The sequence below is a fragment of the Salvelinus fontinalis genome, chromosome 16 (assembly GCF_029448725.1).
Source record: "Salvelinus fontinalis isolate EN_2023a chromosome 16, ASM2944872v1, whole genome shotgun sequence".
Taxonomy (NCBI): Eukaryota; Metazoa; Chordata; class Actinopteri; order Salmoniformes; family Salmonidae; genus Salvelinus; species Salvelinus fontinalis.
The window spans coordinates 37,527,723-37,534,264 of NC_074680.1; the positions used below are offsets into that span (position 1 = coordinate 37,527,723).

Sequence of the window (6,542 nt, forward strand, 5' to 3'; positions counted from 1 at the left end):
AAAGGCATTTGGTCTATTTCCTTGCTTATTTTACTGTCAAGATATAAAGATAGAGCACCATATGTTAGTCTAGAGATGCCTTCAGCCTTGGCGATTAGGACTCTTTCTTTTAAAGATAAGTCCCTCTGTAGCCATTGATTTAGCCTCTTCTGTTTTTTTTAAATAAGAGGGTTAAAATTTAGTAAGCCTCTAGACTTCTGATCCTTTGTAATGGTTATGCCTAAATATGTAAAGTTCTTCCTTTACAAGAATACCATAATATGAAGGTGTGACACAATCTTTGACAGCCATGAGTTCACATTTACTAATGTTAAGATATAGACCAGAAGCTTTGGAAAAGGATTGTATCACATTGATTGATATGGGAATTTGGTTAGCATCTTTCAGAAAAAGTGTAGTATCGTCAGCCAGCTGGCTTATAATAATTTCTTTACCAGCTATGGAAATCCCTTGTACAGGACTATTATTTAAAGAATTTGCAAGAAGTTGGGTGACAAATAAAAACAGGTACGGAGAGATAGGACAACCTTGAAAGGCAAACGTTATAATCAGTGGCCGAAATGTCACCTCACGTCACTTCCGGACTTGGAGAGCGCTCAAAGCGTTGTAGAACGCCCCTCTGAATAACGGGGAGTGGTTTTGGCTTAACCACGTTGGGAAAAAGAAAGACGCGGAAAGCATCGGAAAACTTAACTCTTTCTACACTCGCTTCCAGGTGAGGCAGGCTCCTCATGACGCGATGAAAACGTCATCAAACATCGACATTCACTTGGAAAATAACACAATATGACTCACTGTAGCTACAATAAACTCTCACATTTATTAAAGTTAACCACCGCTAACCTAAATAAACCTACATTGTTACGGACAGGATATTCAACATCCACCACTACGCTGCAAATATGTCATACGTTTTCATAGGGTAAGATTCCAGCTCTATTGCTCAAATTGTTTAAAACTAATGTTAGCTGGCTAGCTTGCTACATGCTACCAAGTTAACTCTGGTTTACTGTTTACAAAGCTAGCTAGTCAGTAATCATAGCAAGCCATTGAGGCCAATAATGTTGCATGTTTTTTTTAAAACTTATCTGTGTAACTACTTGCTACCACCTCTTCACTATAAGAGTTGCATTACAAGTTACATCATGTAAAAAAAACTCAGTTGCTCATTCCATGATTGTGTCTCTATTTACCAGACCTCAGGTCCTGAGAGGGCGTTGCAGGAACGACAGAAGCAGCACATGGCACGCAAAAAAAAAAACATTGCTGGAGTGAAACAAGTTAGTGGTGGCCTCAGGGAATGGGGGTGTTGGGAAATCAACCACTTCAGGTTAAGCAGGTTCTTATTGGGCTCTCTGCGCTGCTCATTCATGAAACATTTACACAAATGTGTAGGCTACAATTTGCAAACAGACAGTGGTTTGGCCTTATCTTTTTGTACTGCATGTACTATATATTTATATATAGTGTAATCATTCGCTTTCCTACTACTTTTGCATTTCTTCCCCTCAACAGTGAATTTGGCCGTTGGATTCGCAGCTAATGATCCAGTAAGGAATGCATGCATCATTATTAATTTGCACATTTTGTTATAACTGTTGCATATGTAACAGTACTCTTCTTGCGTTGTGTACAATCGATCATCGACACGAACTCCAACCAGTAGCACCAGTCATGGAGCTTTATTCTGATAGGAACAGCACAAAATTGCACGTCATGCAATGCACGGTTCACCATCCAACTCTGCACTCACACACGCTGGTTTGGTGCTTGTTCACTGGGCATGTAGTTACCAAAATAATACAATTACAATATACCATATAATATCTTTAACAATGTACCTGATAGGAACAGCACAAAATTGCACGTCATGCACGGCTCACCATCCAACTCTGCATTCACGCACTGTACAAAATATACGTACCCCCCCCCCCCGCCCCCCCCAACAGACACAGTAAGTTGCTAGCTAGAATTAGCTGGAATTCTCTATAACAAAATGCACAACAAATATTCACAAAAAAACGCTGCATCTTATGTGTGATTTTCGAATAACATTTACAAACAAATTGATATAAATTGTACATTTAAATCATCACTTGGGAGTATAAAAATCCCTTTTGACGTACAGTGCTTTGCAACCAACAACTTACCGCAGGTTTGGTGCTCGTTTACTGGGACGATTCTAACGGAAACATCCTCCCTCGTAAGCAAGCTACGCAAACCAGCCAATAAGATGCCATGTTGAGTAGGTGAAGGCAAGACAAGACTAAAACCAAAAACCCATTGGCTTAACAATAAAGTGGCAAGGGGAATCACCAATATAACCCTGTTACACATACCAATTTCTGCCCAAATAGTTGTGCAGAACCATGACAATCTCTCTCTCCATTTTACTACTGCTGTACTACCCATTGTCCACTCAATTGCTCTTCATGTATCTTTTCTGCACTCAGAGTAAAAGAGTGGGCATCTTAGATGCTGATGTTTACGGTCCCTCAGTTCTAAAGCTGATGAACCGGAAGGGGAACCCAGAACTAACTGACAGTAGGAGACTTCTGCATGTAGTCTAGCTTGAGGAATAACAGTGATGTATTAGCTTTGTACATTCATTATAGAGATCACATTGAAAAGAGTACCTACAAAGTTGTGTGGTGTTTACTTTATTTGTGCTTTCAGACAATCTCTGAGACCACTTGTGAATTTTGGGATTCCTTGGTGAGTATATTTATCTATAATTGCAAGTGACAGGGGAGGGAGGTGAGCAACCAAATCATTCATTGAATCATTGACTGTCCTCTACATGGCTCTCATCCTTCTGTCCTCAGTATGTCCATGGAGTTTCTGGTAGAGGATGTAGCACCCATCGTCTGGTAGATGGGGGACTGCTGGAGTACCTGGCTATTGACATGCCACCTGGAACTGGAGATGTTCAGTTATCAATCACTCAGAATATCCCAATAGCAGGAGCAGTGATTGTGTCCACTCCTCAGGATCTTGCCTTGCTGGATGCACGCAGAGGAGCATAAATGTTCAGAAAAGTCAATATACCAGTAAGAGCATTGGATGCTAAATGCCACTTTGTATCAACTCCACATAATTATGAAAAAGGTCTTACTTAAATTATTTTCAAATGACCTTGGTAAGGACAAAATACACATTTGTGAGATTGAGCTACATTTGAAGTCGGAAGTTTACTTACACTTAGGTTGGAGTCATTAACTCGTTTTTCAACCACTCCACAAATTTCTTGTTAACAAACTATAGTTTAGGCAAGTCGGTTAGGACATCTACTTTGTGCATGACACAAGAAATTTTTCCAAATCAAATTTATTTATATAGCCCTTCTTACATCAGCTGATATCTCAAAGTGCTGTACAGAAACCCAGCCTAAAACCCAAAACAGCAAGCAATGCAGGTGTAGAAGCACGTTGTTTACAATTGTTTACAGACAGATTATTTCACTTATAATTCACTGTATCACAATTCCAGTGGGTCAGAAGTTTACATACACTAAGTTGACTGTGCATTTAAACAGCTTGGAAAATTCCAGAAAATTATGTCATGGCTTTAGAAGCTTCTGATAGGCTAATTGACATCATTTGAGTCAATTGGATGTGTACCTGTGGATGTATTTCAAGGCCTACCTTCAAACTCAGTGCCTCTTTGCTTGACATCATGGGAAAATCTAAAGAAATCAGCCAAGACCTCAGAAAAAGATTGTAGACCACAAGTCTGGTTCATCCTTGGGAGCAATTTCCAAATGCCTGAAGGTACCACGTTCATCTGTACAAACACTAGTACGCAAGTATAAACACCATGGGACCACGCAGCCATCATACCGCTCAAGAAGGAGACACGTTCTGTCTCCTAGAGATGAACGTACTTTGGTGCGAAAAGTGCAAATCAATCCGAGAACAACAGCAAAAGACCTTGTGAAGATGCTGGAGGAAACAGGTACAAAAGTATCTATATTCACAGTAAAATGAGTCCTACATCGACATAACCCGAAAGGCCACTCAGCAAGGAAGAAGCCACTGCTCCAAAACCGCCATAAAAATGCCAGACTACGGTTTGCAACTGCACATGGGGACAAAGATCGTATTTTTTGGAGAAATGTCCTCTGGTCTGATGAAACAAAAATAGAACTGCTCGGCCATAATGACCATTGTTATGTTTGGAGGAAAAGGGGGGATGCTTGCAAGCCGAAGAACACCATCCCAATCGTGAAGCATGGGGGTGGCAGCATCATGTTGTGGGGGTGCTTTACTGCAGGAGGGACTGGTGCATTTCACAAAATACATGGCATCATGAGGCAGGAAAATTAGGTGGATATATTGAAGCAACATCTCAAGACATCAGTCAGGAAGTTAAAGCTTGGTCGCAAATCGGTCTTCCAAATGGACAATGAAACCCAAGCATACTTTCAAAGTTGTGGCAAAATGGCTTAAAGACAACAAAGTCAAGGTCTTGGAGTGGCCATCAAAAAGCCCTGACTTCAATCCTATAGATATTTTTTGGGCAGAACTGAAAAATTGTTTGCGAGCAAGGAGGCCTACAAACCTGACTCAGTTACACCAGCTCTGTCAGGAGGAATGGGCCAAAATTCATCAAATTGTGTATTCGTCACTGTAACATTGTGTACGTTTTACACTTTTGAGAGTTTGCCATGTTAGTTTTCTACCTGGGTTTGTTTAATATATATAAATTTGCCAATGCCTATTGTGTTAGGCTGAGGCCTACAGAAAAGTGCCGTCTGCCGCGGTCCAGCGTCTAGAAGAACTTTCTGGTTGAGTGACTGCCATCTACTGTGTAGGACAACTGGACAACTAGTAATCTACAGAAAATAGACCAGAACACTGCACTTCTCCTTATCCCCCACTGTTGCCGCAGAGTCTGCAGAAATCCATGTTATCTGATCCAGTTTCATGTATATATTACATGCTAACTCTATTGAATGATGTACAGAATATTGGGCTTTCATTGTTGTGACAGTGATAACATTATGTTCAGTTTCAATCTGTCTCTTCAAACCGGTGAGTATTTAATCTATAGATTGTGTTCAGTCTGATGTTCAAATACAACAAGTTTAATTTAAACCTTGAGACCACAATGTACAGTCCACAGTAAACTCATTGGTTGTTATTTTTGTCCTAAAGCATAAGGTGAAAATAAAGGAATGCTTTGGTTGTATGTTGTTGTTTTTTACTTGATGGCTGGTGAGTTGTGCTTTTCTTTTTTAATAATATTTACACAATCTTCCATCTTCATGAAATGCAACATGTTACTAAGTCAGAGATGAAAATAAACAACCTACTGTTGCCCACTTGACTTGGAAGCCTAACAAGAGTTGCAGTTACTCTCTATAAACACCTTGTGGCACTGCATATCCAATCAAACATCCCCAACCAACAGTCATATCAGCCTGGTCTCATAGACAAGATGTAACATATTGAATGTAAATCTGAAACGCTCAAATGAGTGTGATAAGTTACATTTGGTGTGGTTACATATGACAGACGGTTACTTAAGGCAAAAACTAAAGTAGGGTGGCTGGTCAGGCGTATAACGTGAACATCTAGCAACCCAAAGATTGCATGTTCGAATCTCATCATGGACGACATCAGCATTTTAGCAACTTTGCAACTACTTACTGTTTAGCTACTTTGCAAGTAATTAGCATGTTAGCTACCCCTAGCCTAGCTAACCTTAGCCACTTAGCTAATGTTAGCGACAAAAAATAGAAATTCATAACATCTCGTTTTGCAAATGTGAAAAATGTAAGAATTGGTTTTTGGAAAAACATATTGTATTAATTATAATTCGTAACATATACGAATTTACAATTTGTTAAATATACTAAATGGATTATGGACATCCACAAATGTATACATACCATACAAATCGTAACATATCAAACTAATTGGACTTTCTCGGATTTACATTTACTATGCTATGTCTGCCCATTAGTCCAGGTTGGTGATATTTATTTCATCGGCCTGAGTGGGATGAGCGCTCTGTGACGTGCGTCAACAGGACTACTTCCCGCATATTTCTGTCACTCCCTAGACTCATCTAACTACAGCAGCTGTTTCACTTTCAACCAAACCAACCGCCATGAAAGTCAAGCCAGACAGCTCAGTGTCTTATCAGGTCAATGAGCATTGAACATTTACTGCTGTTCCTGTGTAGCTGTGGTTATTCATTTGCATGCTGTTCTATATTTTAAGAACAGAGTATGACTGCGTTTATATAGGCAGCCCATTCTGATATTTGTTTCACTAATTGGTCATTTTACCAATCAGATCAACTCTGAAAAAGCTCTGATGTGATTGGTCAAAAGACCAATTAGTGGAAGAAAATATCAGAATTGGGCTGCCCGTGAAAGCAGCCTGAGAGGTCCTACCAAACCCCTTCAGACTAGTTCTTGATGACAAAATGACAAGTAAAAGTGCATTTAACGTAGTAAAATACTACTTGAGTAAAAGTTTAAAGTATTTGGTTTTAAATATGCTTAAGTTTAAAAAGGAAATGTAATTGCTAGA

General features: G+C 39.5%; 1 long non-coding RNA gene across 3 annotated transcripts; it reads left to right on the plus strand.

The window, feature by feature from the left end:
* The first annotated feature begins 652 nt into the window (after positions 1-652).
* Positions 653-5,190, plus strand: LOC129813125 (uncharacterized). 3 transcript variants are annotated; one of them, XR_008753120.1, is made up of 5 exons: positions 659-922; positions 1,197-1,330; positions 1,516-1,550; positions 2,677-2,715; positions 2,826-5,190. It is a non-coding gene; the product is annotated as an uncharacterized LOC129813125 (long non-coding RNA). The 3 variants fall into 3 exon arrangements; XR_008753121.1 differs by having other exon boundaries at positions 653-922; positions 1,197-1,550; XR_008753119.1 differs by having other exon boundaries at positions 653-922; positions 1,197-2,715.
* Positions 5,191-6,542: the final 1,352 nt, after the last annotated feature.